The sequence below is a fragment of the Mirounga angustirostris genome, unplaced genomic scaffold, assembly GCF_029215605.1.
Source record: "Mirounga angustirostris isolate CCGP_5_RB_7025 unplaced genomic scaffold, mMirAng1.0.hap1 SCAF_8, whole genome shotgun sequence".
NCBI lineage: Eukaryota > Metazoa > Chordata > Mammalia > Carnivora > Phocidae > Mirounga > Mirounga angustirostris.
In genome coordinates this window covers 96,595,965-96,617,480 of record NW_026991716.1, presented here as the reverse complement: position 1 = coordinate 96,617,480, position 21,516 = coordinate 96,595,965, and the positions used below count along the sequence as shown (strand labels likewise).

The window sequence follows — 21,516 nt, the reverse complement described above, 5'->3', positions numbered from 1 at the left end:
AAAATTTTTTCTAATGCTGATAGAAGGCTGTTGAGCACAGATGTGTAAATTGTTCTTTTCACCTGTATTTATATATCTGCCAAGAAGAATCTAGAATAGGGTGTGCCTCCGTTGTATAATTAAATGATACCTGCTGGCCAACCCAAGTGAAGAAAAATTACAGAAGTCATGGTGTGTTTTTTTCTAAATGGATTTTTGAGTTTTCTCTTTTAGTCGAACATTTTTGTAAAGATAGAACTATGAATGGAAAATTAGCCTTATCTCGACATGTGAAAGCTCAAAGATAAATCAACTAAATCCTGTAATTAATTATTATCTATAGTTTATTGAGCTTATACTGAGTGCTTTCTGTGTGTCACACTTGACCATTACAACAATTTTGGGAGGGAAACATTTCCCTTGCTTGAGGCACTACGGTAATAGCAAGGATTCTAATTCTGTCTTGGTCTAGAGCCTTCTCTTTCTCATACCCTACCTTACCTTGAAATTGATACAATATTTGGGACAGTATATTTGTGTGACCTCTTTCTAAAAAGTATTACGAGTAATAAAAAGGCAGTGTTACTTTCTAGAGAGGTCTTCTTTGACACTTCCCTGCAATCTGGATGGGGTTGCCCTGCCACCATGCACTTCTTCAAAGCTATCATTGTTGTATAGTTATTTGTTCAATAACCATCTAGTATCTGTTCCCTCTTGAACTGTAAGCTTTGTCAGATCTGAGTCCTTACACGTGCTAAGCCTAGTGCCTGACTTATAGAATGCCTTCTTAAAATGTTGACTATAGGCATGAGTGACTGGCACATGACCAAATTAGGGGGTAATGAGAGTCCATGAAAGCCACTTTGGTAGGTGGCAAAGTGAAAAATCTTTCTGTATACTCCAGAAATCATGGTTTTCTTCTCCATCTATAGGTTTTATCTGTGGAAACCATGCTAGTTAATAGCATTACATGGAGATAAGACAATCACTCCTTGACTTCCTCTTCAAAAGTACAAAGTTTCAAGCAGACAAATGAATAGATTATTGCAAAGAAAGTCTAAGGATAAAAGAGGGAGGAGCGGTAAGAGCACAAGGGAGATAGCAATACTGCTTTGTTTTGTTTTTTTCACAGAATCTTCTTGAATTATTAAGGGATACACTTCTGAGTATGGTTTACGTAAATCACTGATTTAAATATATACAGTGTATCTTCTAAAAGTAAAACCCATACTCAACTGAATTTTAAAGAATATGTAATTAGGCTATGTCAGAAGGACAAAAATGTACTTTTTAAAAAATAAAACTGATTAAATTGGGTTATCCTATTTGGTGATTTAAATCATGATTTAAATGGATTTGCTTAAAATAACATCTACTTTGGTCATAATGACTTTCAAAGGGCTAAGGAGAGAGGTTTGATTTCCATGTATCCTAAATGATTTTCATGTATCCTGCATGGCCTTTGTCTAGCATGATTGAAAGTATTTGGCACTTGCTTTGAAAGAGATCCATCATTTTTGTAGTTTCAGTGAGAACAAGAATCCCTGTATTGCTATCCTGTTTGCAGGGTTTGGATAGCTGCCTTTAGGCCACAAATATGGCCATAGATATTACTGTTTGATAGATACAGAGGCCACCCCAAATAAAAATTGTCATTCGAAAGAAGAGTAAAGAGAATGCTTTAGAATGTTTCCTTTTTCCCAGTGAATTCCTTAAAATGTGTTCATCCGTAAATGTAGAATGTACGTAGAAGTTGCTCCATTTTTCAATTTCTTTTTTTTTAAAGATTTTATTTTATTTTATTTTATTTTAAAGATTTTATTTATTTATTTGAAAGAGAGAATGAGAGAGAGAGAGCATGAGAGGGGGGAGGGTCAGAGGGAGAAGCAGACTCCCTGCTGAGCAGGGAGCCCGATGTGGGACTCGATCCCAGGACTCCAGGATCATGACCTGAGCCAAAGGCAGTCGCTTAACCAACTGAGCCACCCAGGCGCCCAATTTCTTTTGTTTTAATAAGTCCCAAGAGAAGTGATAACAATATCCTAGTTTCTTATTGTGGGGCTAATAGTTTTTGTTAAAAAAAAAAATGTGGTTCTAAACAATTGGTTCAAAATTTGAGATTGCATCTGGAACCAAGCTTTAAAGCCATGTATATGGGATTCCTACATAGCTGGTTGAGAGGTGGAAAAATTAATTCATGTAAGATTTTTCTTTAGTAGGGAGAATAGGATTTCCAGGGGTCAGAAGGTCAGCAGGGCTTATATGGGGAGTCCAAAGGCATGAGGATGTGTCTCCACTGAGAATGTGTGTGTGTATGGGGGCAAGGGGCAGCGTCAGGGTGTAGCATTTCCCTGTGTATGCTGGTTGCTATAAGGAGGTGTGAAAAGCAAGAGGGAAGAACACCCATAATGTAGCAGCCATTGCTTCCTGAATGGAATGGAGGGCTCTCTAGGTGGGTGTGGGGAATGGAGAAGGCAGCCCTGGTGTGCAGATGGGACTGCTCCTTAGGCCTTCTCTCGTCCACATGCTTAGGGCTGTCAGCCACAGGGCTTATAGGATGCCCACTTGTCTCCCATTCTCCATGCCCTGCCCCAGCCTCCACATAGATTGACGCATTCTCTTGGAGATTGGACATGGGGAAAGACCAGCCTCCCTATCACTGAGTAAAGGCTGGGCTTCCTACAGCCTGCTTTCCTGGTGACCACAAATGGTTTGAGTGGGAGGGGATTGTTTGGGAGGGAAGAACTTGCATATAGTTCTGCTTTAGTTTGAAGAACGAACAGTTTTAGTCCTGCACCAAAAACAGTTATTATACATCACCCATAATAACTGACCAACTTTCTTTTATATAAATCTCTGCATTATAAACCTAAGTGCTACTGGAGAAGAAAAAACATCCCTTCTGCCAATTCAAATTTCTAAGATAAAGGTCCCTCTTCCTAGACATTATAAACTCGGGCAGATATTGATGACCATTGGAAGAGCTACAGATAACAAAATTTATGATCCAGGCTGATCCAAGGAAAGAGTTGGAAAGTTAGGGGTGAATTGTCTAATCTTGGATGCCGAACACATAATTCATTTGTTCCTCGAACACTAACAAACGCCTGTGGGCTAATCACTGTCCTAGGCCACAGGCTATCTTACTCAGTAGCCCTGTTTTACATGTGAGGGAAATGAAGCCCGACAGAAGTGAAATGGTTTGCCCAAGGACTTACATCTAGGAAATGACAAGATCCAAAAGTAGCTCTCAGACTGGGAGTACCCTCTGTTTCCACTCTACAGTGGATTGTTCTCTTGTACTGAAGCTCAAAAGAGCAGAAGACAAATGATCCATCATCAGCCTCATGCAATTTAACTGATAATTTTATACACATCTTTCATTTTCTTTTCCCTGAATTTAAGACTTTCACCCTTATTTGTGGCTTTAAAAACTGTAATGATGTTTTTATCAAAGAGAAATTAGAAACTTAAAGGGGAACCATCTCTTTGAACCTGTCCTGGTCCTACCAGGTGGTCCCTTGGGGGTGACAGAGTGAGAGTGACTTCCCAGAATGGCATTCTGCAGGAGTGGGAGTCTGGGGAGGCCTGCTCCTGGGCTCGGGATCATCTCATTGTCCTCCTCTCGGTAGCATTCATCATTCTACAGGGAGAGAGCTGGATGCTGCCAGAAGAGAGTGGGGAGAAACGCAGCCCACGTCACAATGGAGAATCAAGACAAGCTCCCACCTACTCTGCAGGCTTTCTCCTGTAGCCGTGAGTTGCTGCATAATTTCTTCCACTGCAGCCAGGCCTGCTGGGGAGAGGTTGAAATCACTCGGTCGTCTGCCTTGCCTAGATTTATTGTCTGTTGAAATCACCTGTGAAGGAGAGATTACTAGGAAAATATGTGTAAAGAATAGCTTAGAAGATACTTCTGTCACTGCCCTGAAACACTTTTAAAAGCAGAGCTGTACTTGTTCTGAGCTACTGTGTGTATGGGGAAGAGACCTAAAAATACATAAAAATTCAAGGTTTTCCCCTAACGAGGGTTATTACTGCCCGCTTTTGGGCTACACAAAAATTTAAGCAGAAAATCTTTGTATTAGTTTGCTGTGGCTGCCATGGCAAGCGACCACACACTTGACGGCTGAAAACAACAGATTTCTGCTCTCACGGTTTTGGAGGTCAGAGTCCACAGCAGGATGTCAGGAATGCATCCCCTTCAGAGGCATTGGGGGAAACCTGTTGCTTGCCTTTCAGCTCCTGGTGGCTACAGGCCTTCCTTTGACTTGTGGCCATATCACCCCAGCCTCTGCCTTTGCCTTCAAATTCTCTTCTTTCCTCTGTGTGTGTCTGTCAGATCTCCTGTGCATCCATCTTGTAAGGATGCCTGTGATGGCTTTCAGAACCCGCCAGATAATCCAGCATAAGCTCCTCCTCCCGAGATCCTTAATTTTATTAGACCCTATCATTCCATTCTGTATGAGGTGACAGTCAGAGATTGCAGGGATTAGGAAGTGAATATCTTGGGGAGGGGGTGGACATTTTTCTGCCTCCCACACCTTCTCTTTTGTGAATTTCCACATTTTTCATTTCCTGAAACAAAAGCTTATGACCACTGGTTTCACACATTACTCCAGTGAGTGATTTTTCTACAAGGGGCCCTTGGGAGACCTAAGAACCCACCTGGTCTCCCAGGCCACAGAACAGGCAAGGCCATGCCTATCTTCTTTCTTAGATTGGGGTTAATGTGAGGATGAGGAATCGTGGGCTCTGAGAGCAGGGAGGGACCTTCAAAATCGTAGTCTCCCAGTCTTAGGGGGAAACTGAGGCCAGAGATGCAGGGTCAGCTGAGTCAGGAGCAGAGATGGGGACTAGCACTCACTGTTTCAGCCCACCTCTTCCTCTGCGTCCCTGTGTGTGTCCAGGTTGTCTCTCGTCATGTAAGTCTCCATGTCATCCTTCATGTGACAGCTCTTTAGTACCTGAGAACTCCATCCCTGCAAATCCCCCTTTCCTTGGCCAACGCCCTGTTCTTACAAATATTCTTACCTTACCTGATACCGGGAATTTTGCCATTCTGATTACATCCCCCTGGATGCGTTCCCTTGATGTCATTGTCTCTTTAAGAACACAGCACTCAGACATGAACAGTGCTTCTGAGATGGCTTGCCCAGTACAGGGTAAGGACTCTACTCCTGGAATTGTTAGGTCTTGTGAGATGCACATGTTTTCTGCATCATTATGTGCTACACTTAGGGGAACGAAGGTCACATCTCCATTTAGCCATCCTGTCACACTTTTGGCTTGCATTGAACTTGGGTTCAGTACAAATCCTTAAGACTTTAAAATATGAATTGCTTTAAACCTATCTCCTTTGCCCCTGCCAGATAGAAGAGCCGGGTTTCTGTCAGTAGCAGGATGCGATCAGCTTGGGACCCAGAGTAGAGTCCAGACAGGGATCCAGGGAACAGATGTATCCGCAAGCTGGGGTACGCTCATGGGGATGGTACCAGCAGCAGACAGTAAACAAGAGGCAGTTAGGGCAAATTGGTGAAGCCTAGAACTGGAGAAAGTCCTCCGTAGGTGGCAGTCTAGATGGACAGATGTTGGCAGCAGAATTGTCTGGCTGAGCATGCCAAGGGGCAGATAGGAGGAGCACTGATGTGGGGGGAACAAGACTCAGACAGGAAGCTGATGAAAAGAGATGAGTCCTGAATGATGAGTAAGTGTCAACTGCCAAAACGGGAGGGCCCAAGATAGGAGCTTGAGTCCAGAGAGTGAGAGGAAGCCCCTGGTCTGAAGTCAGAGTCACAACACTGATGTGTGTCTATGTATCAGTGACCTGGGGCCTCACCCATTCAGAGCCTGGGGTCAGGGTCACGCGGCAGAATTTGTGAACAGGGCTGAGTTGTCCCAGCTGAGCAGATTGGAGGGTGTAGGGTAGGTGATGACCCCCTCCTATATATACACAATTGATTTTTTACCTTTAAAAGCATGGTTTTATTTTTGTTAATTCTTTGGGTTCTTTTTTGGTCAGTTCTGGAAGTCCTTCCAGCCGGCTGAAATGTTTTAAAATCTCTATTCTTTCCTCTAATTAATTGACTATCCCCTCAGTTGTGAATTATTTGTGATATCCCTAAGCACATCTTGATGAAAACCTTACCAGGGATGAACCTACAAAGTCCCACTGTGCAAGGACCTCCCTCCAGGTCAGTGTTGTTCCTCTGTGATGTTTGCACCCCTAGGTATGGTTGCTCATCACCTCTGGGGCCTTCAGACTGAACTGTCACTTGGCCCAGGGTTTCCCATCTCTCACAGCTATGCTTTGAGCTACAGATCCAGGCGCTCTGTGTCTATAACGTACCACTCTGCTTGTCCTGTGAAAATACCCTGAGATGAGGCAGTGCCCCAGGAAGGGAGAGCTGGTAGCATGCTTGAGTTAGTCACTTCTGTGAGGGTAGAGGTCCCCCGGTTGTTCTTACTGATGTCCGTGGGTTTCGATCCTGAGCCCCACTTCCTGTAACACGCTTGTGGGTGTTAGCCATGGGTGATTTTTAAGGTGAGACTGGAAGCCCATATTCAGATGTGGAGTCCTAATCTTTGTTTCTGGGGTTCACCATTACTAAAGACCTCCTACTTTGCCGATTACACGTGGTCTGTGAAGAGCCGACCTCACCGTTGGGTGCGTAAGGCCGCTTCTTGGAAGATGTAGGGGTGTTCCTTAAGTTGTGAAATGTGCCATACTAAATGTAGTCAGCGTGTAAAGTGAAGGAAAGGAAGTGAGATGCTGTGTGGATCATTTACATTAACAGAAGAAGGAGGTAAAACAGCAATTCATTCATTTGCATAGTCCTTCCAAATAAGACTGCCAGGACCAAGTGAGATGGTTTCAGGGTCAGTCACGAGGCAGCGTGATGTAGTGGAAAGAGTGTGTGGGCCTCAGGGGCGTGAGGAGGTCCTGCTATGCCGCCAAAGAGCTGTGTCATGTTGGCTGTGGGGGAAGCAGAGAGTCAGATGAAAAATTGCAGTGGTGGTGAGTGTCTGAGGAGACGTGCAAGGAGCTAGGGAAGTGATACAGGAGGATCCCAGATAGGAGTTCGCAACTTCTGTTTCTTGTCCACTCTTTCTTTGGGCAGTACTGGCCAAGGATTAGATAACTTCTAAGTGTGACAGGGAGCAGATCCATACTTGGGCTAGAAGAATGGCCTGGGAGGGGAGGTTCCTTTCCATGACGTTATTTTTTCTGTTGCTCTTCATCAAGACTTAATGCCATAGTAATTTAAAACAAACAGAACGTGTGTGTGTGTGTGTATGTGTGTGGTGGGAGATTTTGTTCATCTTTGGAAGAGTATTCTGAAAAGTAGTCCTAAACTGGTGGTATGGGAAGCAGTAGTTTAAAAAACAAAGTAACTGTCATTTTGCCTATTACACGGTTATCAAATAAGGGGAAAAACTTTTTTCCTTTACCAGAGAGCTTGACTCATGTGTCAAGGTGATGCTTATTGCAAAAAAGTAAATTTGATAATGGGGTTAAAAGTTTGAGCAGCCCGTGGGTATTAAAAATGAAATAACTTCTAAAACCTACTCACAAAGTTTGGAAGTCCTCACAGTGATCCACAGTGAAGTTTTAAAAATGGGAGAGGCCTCACTGGCAAAATGTCAGGAGCGCTTTTTTCATGTATAACCCATGAACTGGAAGAACAAAAAAATGTTGACAGTTACCATAATATGTACTGTATTTTCTCATATTCGGTCCTATTTATTAATGTAAACACTGGCTACTAGCCAATCATGTAACTTTATTATTATTCTATTTTTACAGTGGCTTAGAGGAAAATATAATTAGGCTTCCATGTTTTCTAGGTAGTAAATACACCAACAAGATGTCATGTAATGTTTTTTGAAGGAAAAAGTGAAAAGCTTCAGAAACAATTTCAGAGCCCGTGGAGGAAGATGTATCAGGGCGGGGAAAAGCACTTGTTTGAGTTCTTTTTTTTTTAAGTTTTTTTTTTAATAGACTTTATTTTTTAGAGCAGTTCATAGCAAAATTAACATACTGTAGAAGACCAAACCATAGAGACAGTAAAAAAAAAAAAAAAAAAAAAAAATTTTTTTCTTTTACTGTCTCTATGGTTTGGTCTTCTACAGGATGTCATGTATTTGGAATCATACACTATGTAGCCTTTTCGGATTGGCTTCTTTCACTTAGTTATATACACTTAAGTTTTCTCCATGTGTTTTCATAGCTTGATAGCTCATTTCTTTTTAAGCACTGAATAATATTCCGTTGTCTGGATGTACCACATTTTATTTATCCATTCACCTCCTGAAGAACATTTTGGCTGCTTCCAAATTTTGGCAATTGTGAATAAAGCCATTATAAACATCCCTGTAGAGGTTTTTGTGTAGACATAAGTTTTCACATCCTTTGGGTAAATACCATAGAGTGTGATAAAAAGCATTTGCTCTCTGTTGGAATTTAGAAATTGTTTTGTATTTTTTTCTTAGGGGAAGAGCCCAAATCGCTGCATGCTGTAGGCTTGTTTGCATGTAAGTTTAGTTTCACCTGCTGCTTTAACCCATAAATATCCATTGCTCAAATTTGTGTGGTGAATGACGGAGTTTTGTGTTTTCTCTTACATTATGTATGCCCCAGTTCTATGATCGTTGAGAGCTCTCTTCCCCCAAATTAAAGGAATTGGCCAACTCTGAGGCTTTTCTCCAAAGGTCCTCCTTTTTCTTGTTTTTCTTTCCCACAATCAGGTCTAAGTCAGGTTATTACCTCTCACTTTGGAATTGCCTTTGCTGGCTTGGTAGTTCAGACCTGCCTTTCAGTTCCTCTGTTTCTTGTTGAATTCAGCATTCTCTGTTGAGTTGCGCATTTAGCTCAGCCCCCTGACTTTAACAGCATTGTGCTCATGTAGGGTTTGTTTTGCGGTATCCTACCACCTCTTTGCATAAACCTTTCCTTTTTTTCATGATCTTTTTTCATATTTATTCTTCACTTAATGTGTATGATCAAATGAAAATTGGCCCATGAAAGTAAAAATGGAGATGTGTTGTGCTTTTCTTATGTTACATGCAGATGGTATGAAACATTTTTGAAGAAAATCAAATTCCCTAAACTCAGATCTCTAGGACAGTGGTTGCAGCTTATGTATTTTTTCTACAAGTAGTCTACTAAATAGGAGAGAAAACCCAACGAAAAAACTTTGCCAAATTCATTTTGTTTTGAAATAATTTCTTTATCAATTTTAATTTTTGAGTAGGAAATAAGAAAAGCTTTTAGACTAAACATTACTGAAATAGAACAAATTCAATAAGAATTCTTATTTTGTCTAAATTAAGGCTGTGGTACCAAAATCAGGGACTCCTGAGGGAGCCTCACTGAGGTTAGAGCAGAAAAGTAATCTCAGAGTTTATCCTTAAAAGAGGTAAAAAGGGGGCACCTGGGTGGCTCAGTTGGTTAACCATCTGCCTTCAGCTGGGGTCGTGATCCCAGGGTCCTGGGATCAAGCCCCACATTGGGCTCCTTGCTCATCGGGGAGTCTGTTTCTCCCTGTCCCTCTGCTACTCCCCTGTTTGTGCTCTCTCTCTCTCTGTCAGATAAATAAATAAAATCTAAAAAAAGAGAGAGAGAGAGGTAAAAAGATGAAGAATTGAGGCACCTGGGTGGCCCAGTTGGTTAAGTGTCTGCCTTCAGCCCAGGTCATGATCCCCGAGCCCTGGGATCAAGCCCCTCATCGAGCTCTTTGCTCAGCAGGGAGCCTGCTTCTCCCTCTCCTCCCTGCTCATGCTCTCTCTTGCTATCTCTCAAATAAATAAATAAAATCTTAAAAAAAAAAGAAGATGAAGAATTATGTTAAGGTTGGAGCCTGGGTGTCTGAGAGATGGGTGGAATTAAGATTATTTTGTAGGAAGAAAGAAAGGGTGGTTTGGGAAGTCAGGCCAGGCAGCAGTAATGCAATAGAGCAAACTTGACAAGCTTCTCAGGAGCACAGGACACCCTGTGGTTGGGTCAGGTTGGGAGATCAAGGCTAACGTTGCTGCCTGCAGCAACTTGGTATAATTCAGCAAACAGCCATTGCACTCTGAGTGGCATTTCAGGTCCCCTTGCAGTGCAGCGGGTACCACCTTCTGAATGAGACCTCACCACAAAGTTTACCTTCCCATCAGTGGTGGCCTGGGTAAATGCTCCACATGAGTCTGTATAGAGAATAAAGGACGTCATGTCGGGTCTTCAGTGGTCATCATGTTTGGAGGAGGGAGTTGGACAGAGAAAGCACTCAAGTCTAAGACAAAGGTCTGAGCTGAGGGCTCCACATGGGTCAGAATGCTGGGAAGGAGGGGCTAAGGGAGACAGGTCCAGAGCTCAGAGTGACATGGAAAATGATGATGAGTATGAGGATGTCTACAAAGGGATATATATATATTCCTACAAAGAAGTGTGCGTATGCGTCAGTTATACACATATATACATACACAGAGAGGAGAGTGGAGGGAAAAAGAGGGTAAGAAATATAACCCCCTGTACCATTCTGCAACATAAGAACTGGAATATCACCAGTACTTTGGGAGTCCTTATGTGTTCCTCCCTGGCCATCCTCCTCTCTCCTGGTACCACTGCTGAATAATTTTGTGTTTGTTTCCTGGCCTGTCTGTGGAAGTATGTTTCCCTATGGCTTTTTTATGTAATCTATTACTAAGTTTTGTTTGCCATGAGCAAACAAAAATACTATATGTTTATATAGTATTCTTGTACCATTTGCTTTTTTTCAGTCAGTCGTTTCTTAAGATTCATCCCTGTTGATGCATGAAATGACATACATGAAATTCACTTATCTCCACCGCTATATGGTCTTGTATTGTGTGAACATACCACAATTTATCCAGTCTCTTCTCAATGGACATTTGGGTCATTGCCTTTTGTGCCATTTTAAACAATGCTGCTGTGAACATTCTTGTATGTGCATCCTGCTGCAAACAAACTCTTAGGACAGGTGCCTAGAGGAAAATTGGGGGACTTAGAGTATGTGTATCTTCAGGTTTACTGGATAATACCAGATTGTTTTCTAAAGTGGTTATATTTGGACCTTTCATTTGACATTCCCATGAGTAAACGTATTAGCTTTTAAGAGAAGGGGAAGTGCAAAGTGCAGGATTGGCTGAACACTGGAGAGGAAAAGGATATCATTAGGGTCTGATGAAGTACCACTCCCTATCAAAGTGTGGAGTAGAGAGAGCTGGGGATATGAAGAAAAAGATACGGGTTTTAAACAGACACTGTGCATAGGGTGAAAGGTTATCTCACATGGGCTATGGTCAAGTTGTCAGTAAGTGGCATATTCCATCTCAGTAGGAATGAACTCCCCAGTTCTCCCTGCTTTTACTCCATTCTCCCTGATCAGCAGGAATCTTTAGTGCTCTATCTGGGGAGCAGATAGATGCTTCCAGGCATTTAAGTGTGCTGTTTCCACATCACATGGATGGTGGCATGGATTCTAATAAAGTTTTCAGAACAGACACAGAGGCACACAGATATTTTGGATATTACTCTCCTCCAAATGTAGGAGATTTTTCTGACAGCCATTCTTTATACTTTATAAATTCAGTAAACTCAACAGGGTTCGATATTGCTGACTCTTTTACATCATAGGGTTATTTGCAAAAAACTCAGAGCTGCTCTGCTGTTGCTCGGTCACTTGACCTGAGAAAAATGGGCGCATGGCATTTTGAATAGCAAATTAACTGTGAAGTATGACACAGTCCTGCGTGAGCGTTTTTGGCCTCATTTGTAAGTTCTGATCACTCTGACACATAAAGCGGATAGGATTTGTTTTCTTTTCAAAGAATTTCCATTCTTCCAAATCTAGATTTTAGTGAGGATAACTTCTTTTGTTGGCATTCCTAGGAGACTGAAAGTAGAGCACTGAACCATTCACAGCACATGCTGTCTGGAGTCTCAGAAGTGCAGCCTTTTTGAACTTGTTATTTTTGGGTGACCCGTCATTAATAGCATTCATCAGATTTATTTGATTCTAGGCCTAAGAGCTCAGGGATGGTGGCATTTTTTAAATATTTTCATCATAGTTTTTTTTTCTTATCATCTGTTGATTCGTATTGTCTATTTGAAGCTTTCAGTGGTGACAGTACATGTTTGGGAAGGCAGCATGGTATACTCAAGATAACACCAGGCTTTGCCCCCAAAACTGAAAAGAACCTCAGTGTTCCACGGTTTGAGGTCTCATTATGTAAACTAGGACATGTCTACTCTTAGAATATATTAATTTAAATGATTAAAAAAAAATAAATGATTAGGGGCACCTGGGTGGCTCAGTGGTTAAGCATCTGCCTTCAGCTCAGGTCATGATCCCAGGGTCCTGGGGTCGAGCCCCGCATGGGGCTCCCTGCTCGGCAGGAAGCCTGCTTCTCCCTCTCCCACTCCCCTTCCATGTGTTCCCTCTCTTGCTGTGTGTCTCTCTGTCAAATAAATAAAATCTTTAAAAAAAAAAAGATTAGAAAAATTATTAAATAAGTTAGGCAAATGTTTAGTTTGTTAAGTAGAAAAAAGCAGGATACCAAATTGTGGAACATGATTGTAATTTTGCAAAGCATAACGCATGCGTAGGAAAAGCCTACAAAAATTATACCAAAATGCTAACGGTTGTATTTGGGTTATGAGATTATAGGGATTTTTGTCTCAGTGTTTGTTAATGTGGTTGTATTACTTTTATAATAAAATTAATTAAAAGGCTGGACTTAAAAGAGATTAATCTGGACTCAAATTGCCACTCTGTCATTAACCAGCTGTTTGACCTTGGGCAAGCTACTTAACCAGCTTCCTCAGGAGCTGGTCAGGAACCCCCATAGGGTTGTTGCTAGTCAAATGAGGTGATATTCCAAAGCACCCCGCTCCTGGTGCAAGTAGCTAGTATGGTGGTTCCTATCCTCCGCAGCTTCCCCTTCTCTTGTGAAACAGGCGTTGCCCGGTACACACCCAACAGCCATGATGCTGTTTTATTATTTGGTTTCTATTTTGCCCAGTTGGGGCCTCACTCTGATGTCAGTAAACACTTTTAACCTCTTGGAACTTCTGTTTTAGCAGTGACAACTGATGGTTATTTTAGAGAAGTGATTGGTGAGTAAGAATGTTTGGCCTTATGTGACAGGAGGGGAAATTTGAGGAACTGGACTTCCTAAAAGTTCGAGAATTTCAGCTGTTCAAACATATATATATGGGATTGACAGAAACATGTTTGCTTATTTGAGGACATCTTAACATCCCTTGGCTAGCAAGGAGAGAACATGTTATATGCTTGCTAAACAGACTGGTGATTTTCTTGGCTCTGTCAAGTTCTTCTAAGAGACAAATACAAATAATATGTAAGAGAAGATTTAGCAGGATCCCTAGGGGCTGTGTGTGAGCCCTAAGATGTTAACCAAGCTTCCCGATGATAGGAGATGATCATGTTCAGCAGTTGGTGTAAACAGGACCAGAGATGCTCAAAGAGATCCTAGTTTTTAACTTATTTCAGGGTAAGTTTATTCAGGCAAGGAGAGGAAAACTCATTTCTTTTTCCTTTTCTTTTTAAAATATTTTATTTTTAAGTAATCCCTACACCCAACCTGGGGCTTGAACTCACAACCCTGAGATCAAGAGTCACGTGATCTGCTGACTGAGCCAGCCAGGCACCCTGAAAACTCATTTCTTAAGAGTAATAGCCAGCTACAGATGGGCCAGGTACTGGAAAATGTTGTCCTGCCCTGGTTTAGGGTACATCCTTAGCAAAGCCCCAAAGAAAGATGCCCATATTCACAGGGCCTGAGTCATCCCATCTACTTGGACCAGTACTCAGAGCATCTGAGATCTCCCCTAGACTCGTAGACTTACAGTCTGAAGACAGTACATTCCTGACCTACTCAAGGCTAGAATCCAGGTCCATGCACTCCCAGTTCATGTCCTGTTTAGAATAGCAGACTCTCCCTCTGCCTCCAGCTGGCTTTGTACAAGTCACTGGACGTGCTGAGCCTCACTTTTGTTATAATAGGAGAGGTTTAATCTCGAAGGACCCTTCTGGGTCCAAAGTCCAAAAATTCTATAATTCCTTTGGCTATTTTCTTTCTTCTTCTCCTTCTTTCTTCTTTCTTCTTCTTCTTCTTCTACATGTCAGCATCTTGAGAGGTACAAATAATTAAACTATAGGAAATCAACTATAAATTCTTGTTCCTTTAAGTTTGAGGCTCTGAATCAGGCTCCCTGTCTTCCGTGGATGGCTTGGTGGGATCAAGATCTTTCTGCTAAGGCCACAGTTCCCCATGGCATGGTCTTCTTGGTCCTACGAAGGTCAAAGATGGCATGAGGACAACTGGAATGCAGTGGCAGGAGGTTCCCCGCTGGTGAAACAAGCTGCTGTAGCCCTTTAAGGAGAATTGAGCAAGAACAAGAAATGAAGGGCATATACACTGGATGGGAAGAAGTGCGGTTTTATCTACTTGCAGGTGACATGACTGTTTACATAGACAAATCCTAAGGAATGTATAAAACCACTTCCAGAAAGAACCAATAAATGAACTTTAAAGTCATAGGATACGAAGTCAATATGCAGAAATCAATTGTATTTCTATATATTAGCAGCTAATAGATGGAAAATGAAGCTAAGAAACAATTCTATGTATAACAGCAACAGAAAAACATAAAACACTTGGAAATAAATGTAACAAAACTATCAATTGGTGTAATCTCTGCGGGCACTTAAGGGTAATGGGTGCTAATGGTCCCAGACAGTTCTCCAGGGAGTGGACTTGGTTTTTGTAGCCCTTATCATTTCTCAAGGGGAAAAGCTATATCAACTTGCATAATTGTTTAGCTTCATCAAGATGTGGATTGTAATGTCACTTTGTATTCAACAAGCCATGCAGCACTGCTAGGGCCGTTTCACAATTTATCTGATACCAGGCATACCTCCTTTGCACTTGGGGTATAGAGTGAAGTCCTGAGTGATTTATGGGGCCAAATTAAATCTCATATAAGATGTTCACTCAGAAAGTTGTGATTTTTCTTTATTCTTTGTTCTTCTCTCTAGGGTGTGATGAGGCATTTAATCCACCAGACAGCAGGAGGGTCTATGTAATGAATTTTTACATGCCCCGGTCATTTTAATGTAATCATCCTTGTTTTAAAAGGCTTCATTAAGTCTATTGTTAGCATTGTAAAACTACCTAAGAGAGACACGAGGGCTTTTCCCATTTTCAGAATTCAACAGACAGTTTCTTAATTGCACTGCTTTGGGTGAATGGTAATTAAATGGGTTGGGAGAATGTGCAATATTTATTTATAGTAACAGGCATGTCATGTATTTATAGTCATTACTGCACAGTGTACTTGATAACATCCTTTTGGGAGAAAAGGGGTCATGACTATTAAAAGTAGTAGTAACTTTTTGGCAAGACTTTGAATCTAGCTGTGAATATTAATAGATCTAGGTACTTTTATATTAAAATACCATACATAGTAAAACTTTTTTTTTTTAAAGATTTTCTTTATTTATTGGGCGAGAGAGCCACAGCGAGAGAGGGAACACAAGCAGGGGGAGTGCGAGAGGAAGAAGCAGGCTTCCCGCGGAGCAGGGAGCCCGATGCGGGGCTCGAGCCCAGGACCCCGGGATCATGACCTGAGCCTAAGGCAGATGCTTAACAACTGAGCCACCCAAGTGCCCCCATAGTAAACCTTTTGCAAGGAAACTACACTTGCAAAATTCTAAATACACTTTTAACATTTTTAATTTAAGATATTTAAATATGGTTGCCAGTGTCAACAGTCTTTGGAGTGTTATAATGGACCTTAATTTTGATAAGATGATAGGAGAGTACTATTCCTTGGTTCTTAAATTTGGTAATAAGTGCAGTTTTAACACCGTATTCTTAATGTGCTCTGACATGGTAGATTTATCAAGCAGATAAGAGAGAAATTTTCCATCAAATACTGAGAATCTTAATACCAACTAAACCACTGGATGGGCTTCTTTTAGAGGACCAGATGAAAGCTAGGGAAATCCTCCATCAAGAAAAACGTGTGCACACATACACAGAAACACACATAGGGTATGCTACCTCAGGAGGTCTATGGACTGACTTCCTGAATGCCTCTTCATGGACCCAAAGATGTGAATCCTTGATCTAAATGCAAATTGTACAAATAGCCGCTTCTGTTTTGCACAGTCCCATGTTTAGGCTCTCCCCTGCCCATGTCTGTAAATTCATTTTCATTTATGTCCTTTCTCCGTAGGACATTTTTACTCAAAAGTCTCCATTACCAGTTAGTTCAGTCTAAATGTGACAGAAACAGAGATCCCTTTTCCACCACTACTGATTTCCAGCTCATCTCGTCATTTCTTCAGTCCTTACAGGTGGTCACCAGCTTCTCCCTCTGCCCTGTCTCCCCAAAAGCTGGAACAAGCGTACTGTCTTACTCCATGCAGGTTCTTCCCACTGCTTTCACCCCTTCTGTGGTTTTTCATCACTGCCCTAGTGCAAGCCTCAAACATCTGTCCTTTAAACGGTCCAGCCTCCCGCCCCCAAACTCCCTCCATCCCACCCCTCATTTGGGACCCAGTCTTCCCTGTGTGTGGCCTGCCTCACAGGCACACTTTCACTTTGCCTCCTACCCTCTTGAACACCTTCAGGGGTTTTCTGTCATGGCACACAGGAGGTTAAAAACCACCAGCTCCTTCACTGTGGGGGCCGGCTCACCTCCTCCCATTTCCCCAGAGACTTTCTTTCCCCGACCTCCTTGCTTGTCCCTATCCAGCCACTCCTCTCCCATCTTCCCGCACTGCCAACAACTCTGCCCCTCCAAGAGGGTGCCTAGGACAGATGATCAGTCTGCTGATAGGCAGTGGCTGGGCGCCTCATGTTTTCTGTGAATAGTCACTAAACCCGGCAGGAAGATGGGTCCCCAGGTCTGGGCAGCCTTACTTCTGTGGAAGTCTGTCCTTCGGTTCATTTAGCAACTTTTCCCCACCATCTAGCTCAATTGAGTCAGTACTGCAGTAAAGATACTTTGGAAACACTTAAAAAAAAAAAAAAAAACATGGGGGCAAGGGACTGGGAGAATAGTACAAAGCACATAAGTCTGTGGCATCCCCCACGTGCGCCATCTCATCTTCCCCTGCTGGTCTGTAGGCCGGCAGCCCCCTCTCACTCACCAAGGAGTGCAGCCCATGGTCTGCTCATGTCTGTGTCCTGGCATGAGGCAAGGGCGGGCCTAAGCGTCTGACGAGGGAGGTGTGCAGGTGCTGTGGCGCATCTCTCTCAGTATTTGATAGTTTCATAGCTGGAAGTGACCCGACATGATCTCCAGCCACCTTGTTTGCAAGCTGGGCAAGCTGAGAGTCAGGGAGGTTAAATGAGCTGTCCGAGGTCAGACAGCAATAAAATCAGCTTTTGAACCTATGTTTTCTCACTCCCAGTCTCTCTGTTTGCTGCACTGCAAGTGCTCCATCCACCATTCTTCCTTTTTCCCTTCTCCTTCATCTCTATGCTTATTAGTACCTGTATGGTGCCCATGGATATTCTGAGCTCTTCATGCTGCCTTAAGTTATCTGTTTGCACTTTAATAAGCATAAGTACTTAATAACTATCTTACATTTTAAATAGCACTTGGTACTTTTCAGGTTCTTTCACGTATGTTTTTCCATTAGATTTCACCGCAAGCCAGTAAGGTAGGTTGAGCTGGTATTATTCTCACACATCAGAGGGGATAAAAGTAGTGACTTGTTTGAGACTGAGACCATGTGGCTAATAAGTGACACAGTTGAAGATAGAGCCCAGCTCTCCTCAGCCAGAGGATGATAGCAAGTTAGAACTGTTTTGAAAATCTGGCCTTGTGCTCTGGAATCCTTCCTTCCTTGATGTAAATATAAAAAAGTAGGATTTCCTATTTTCTGGCAGTTTCCAGTTTAGTGGCTCATTTCCTGAAATATGTTCTGAAGCGCGCTGGTCCCGCAAGATACTCAGTGAAAAATGGGTTGCATGGCCAGATAAGCTGGGCAAAGCTGCTTGCTATATGCCCCTCTTGGGGATTCCCAATGCAGATTAGCATTTAAAGGTTCTGACAAGTTCTACTGCAAAGATGACTGTTGAATGTGTTTTTTTAAAAAATTCAGTAAATACCATCTTAGCCATTTTTCATTGTACAGTTTAGTGGTGTTAAGTATATTCACTTTGTTGTTCAACTAGTCTCCAGAACTCTTTTCATCTTGCAAAACTGAAACTCTCACCCCTTAAATAACACTCCATTCTCCCCTCCCCTAGCCCCTGGCAACCACCATTCTACTTTCTATTGCTATGAATTTGACTACTCTGGGTACTTCACATAAATGGAATCATACAGTATTGTCTTTTTATGACTGGCTTATTTCACTTAGCAACATGTTGTCAGGACTCATCCATGTTGTAGCACGTGTCAGAACTTCCTTCCTTTTTAAGGCTGAGTAATATTCCATTATATGGATATTCCACATTTGTTTATCCATCCAACACAAGTTGACGCTTGAGTTGCTTCCACCTTCTGACTATTGGGAATAATACTGCTGCAAACATGGGTGTACAAATCTCTCTTCAAGAATTTACTTTTGGGGTGCCTGGGTGGCTCAGTTCATTAAGCATCCAACGCTTGATTTTTGGCTCAGATCATGATCTCAGGGTCGTGAGATCAAGCCCAGCATCAGGCTCCACACTGGGCATGGAGCCTGCCTAAGATTCACTCTCTCCCTCTCCCCGCCACCCCGCCCCCACACTCTCTGTTTCTCAAAAAAAAGAATTTACTTTCAGTTCTTTTGGAACGGAAATGCTGGATTGAAATGCTGGATCACATGGTAATTCTGTTTTTAGTTTTTTATGCAACCACCATTGTTTAACATATTTTTCTACCCAAGTTTCACAGATTCATTTGATCACAGAATTCTTTTTCCACATTATACCTCTGAGTATCCCCCAGAACCCGGGCCTCCCAGAAAACACTGGGAAATCCTGAGCCTACGATTATTTCCGCTTGTGCCAAGGATTTCCTCCTGGTCCAAGGAGCCGGCAAACCTCAGGATGCTGGCCGGGCATTTCGGCCCCAAATCTGCCAGCCCACGGGCAAAATCAGCAGGGTGGTCCCCGGAACTGCAGAAGCAGAGGAAGCTCCAGGATACACAACGGACCGCAGCATGGGGTCCTCTGGCTGGAACCGACACTGTAAACTTGGCACCGGTGAAGAGGCTGCCGTGGCACTGATGTCCTGTGGGCAGCACTGGTTAGGCTGGTACGTCCGTTCAGCAGGACGGTGAAGAAGAGCAGCCCTCTGCCTGCGCGCAGGAAGGGGCCTGGAGAGGGCTTGGTGGTGAGAAGGGTTGGAGTGCAGGGTCCACCGTTTCCCTCAGTCTTCAAGGAGCAAGGAATGCCACCTGGTCAAAACCGTGTACAAAAGGGCTCCTCCACCGCACTTGTTGTGTTGCCTCAATCTAATTGGCCCTTAATGTGGTTCCTGACTCATTGAGGGATACTTGTAAATACTGTCATTGTGTGGGTAGGTAAAAATTCCAACAGAGTTGATCTGCTTCCCACAGATGGAAAAGGGGTATGTGGGGCAAAGGCAGTGAAGCGAGGAAAGAAAAGCCCCAACCCCGAAAGCCGCTGGGTACCTCAGATGTCCCTGTGGTCGGCCTCTCTCCGGGACAGGCTCAGGAAGGCCAAGCCCTTGGTGACTTGCAGGAGAGACTACATGATCGAACACCCCACATGCTCAGTGTTGTTTCTCTATCTACTGGTTTGAACATTGGCACGTCCCTGAATGGTTTTAGAGGTGCCTGAAAGAGAACAGACCAGGAGGTTATAGCCGCTGTTTGCGACGTTGATAAGGATGAGGATGTGGAGAGGAGATAAAACTATGGAGTAGATCTGTAGCCCCGAAGAGCTTGAAGCAGCCTGCAGTAAGGCCGCAGAGCCCCCAGCATCTCAGCGCCCTTGCGCCAGAGCAGATAATGATAGCTGGCCCTGTGGGCCAAGGATTTCGTCAGCTCTCTGAGATCCTTAGATGAAAGCAGCTACTGATGCACAAATTATTATCACTACAGGAGACTTTATGTTCTGTAAATAAATACCATAGCTTATTCTCTCGGACTCCTTTGCTTTAAATGAGTTCAGACTTGGCCTTGCTCATTGGCCAGCTTGCAGCCTTGCTGTTCCCCCCGGGGATCGCAGTTCCATGTGGAGGTGTGGAGGCCAAGTGGAAGGAGCCCTGATGAAACCGTACGACCTGGGGCAATCCGCTTCCCCTCAGAGAGCTTCGGCTTTCTCATCGCTGATGGTCCTTGGCTGAGGTTCCTTCCAGCTCTGTAGATGGGTGATTTTTATCAAAGATTAAACAAAAAAATAATAATTCAACTTCAAATTACAAATGTGTATCAAGTGCCTTTTATGAGCTAGACACTGTCGTAGGTGCTTGGGATAAATCCCTGAATGAGGCAGCTTATTCCAGTTGGGGGAAAAGGAAATGAGACAATGGGCAGTAAAATGTTAATGCATAAGTAAATTATATAGTTGTTAGAAGGTGATATGTTCTGTCCAAGAACAAAAAAGTGTGGTAAGAGGAATCAAGAATGCAGGCAGGAGTGCAATTTAAAAAATGTAGCAAAGAGGAACTTCTCCATTATGAGAGTTGTTAGAAAATCAAGTACATCATTAATTGGAAGCTATAAACCTCTCCCTTGGAGATTTTAGGAAAAGAAAATTCTCATCTTTTTAGATTCAGGGATATTCTTGTTTGGATGTAGCAGGATTAACCAGATGATCTTTTTGAAGGCTTTCTTTTTTAGTGATTTAGTTGTTTGTGCAGGGACAGCTCCAGAATTTGTGCGTGTGTGTGTGTGCGTGCATACATATGCACACATGTATAGATAGGTGTTTACACACACGTGCACACACACGTACTTCTGTTTAAGGAGCACTACAAGCCAGAGTTGGGTGAACCCAGCTGCTGGCATATCTCCCAGCAAACTTTTAAAAGGTCAACTGGTGAGCAATAATAATATAGCCCTCCCATCCTGCCATTTTACAGGGGAAGAACTGGAACACAGAAATGCTAATGACTCACCAGGATCAGAGTGAATCAGGGATGGGTGATAGGACCTGGCCTGGCCCTTGGACCATCAGTCACCTGCCTCCAGGGCCTCCCTACATTCCTTCTACAATGAGGCAGGCAGCTTGGCTGTTTTGACTCCCCCTTCCCTTTTGCTTATGAGCAACCTCCACTCCCAAGTCTGGATTATCAAACAATAATAAGACTGGGATAATGCTTTAACCCTTATGCCTCCAAAGCCACACAGTTCAGCTTCAGGCTGATGTGGTGGTGACAGTTTCAAACAACAGATTCTTTGCTTGTATTTGTCAGTGCACCGGTGGGGATACAGAATCGACAGCAATGCCTCAAGTCCCTGGTTCTCCCACCAGTTTTCCTCACACTCTACAACGCTTGCGCACTTACAGACTTTTCCTAACCACGACCCGCTT

The 21,516-nt window shown here is 43.0% G+C and overlaps 1 protein-coding gene across 9 annotated transcripts in view; it reads left to right on the top strand.

Moving 5' to 3' along the window:
- FYN (FYN proto-oncogene, Src family tyrosine kinase) overlaps window positions 1-21,516 on the top strand; it is a 212,018-nt gene that overhangs the window by 30,450 nt on the left and 160,052 nt on the right. The window contains exon 1 of one of the 9 annotated variants that reach the window (XM_064598010.1): window positions 8,496-8,514. The exons of the other annotated variants lie outside the window; for them this stretch is intronic. The gene's annotated coding sequence lies outside the window, so the exon portion shown is untranslated. Of the gene's footprint in view, window positions 1-8,495; window positions 8,515-21,516 lie in introns of those variants that run through there. 9 annotated transcript variants of the gene reach the window in all.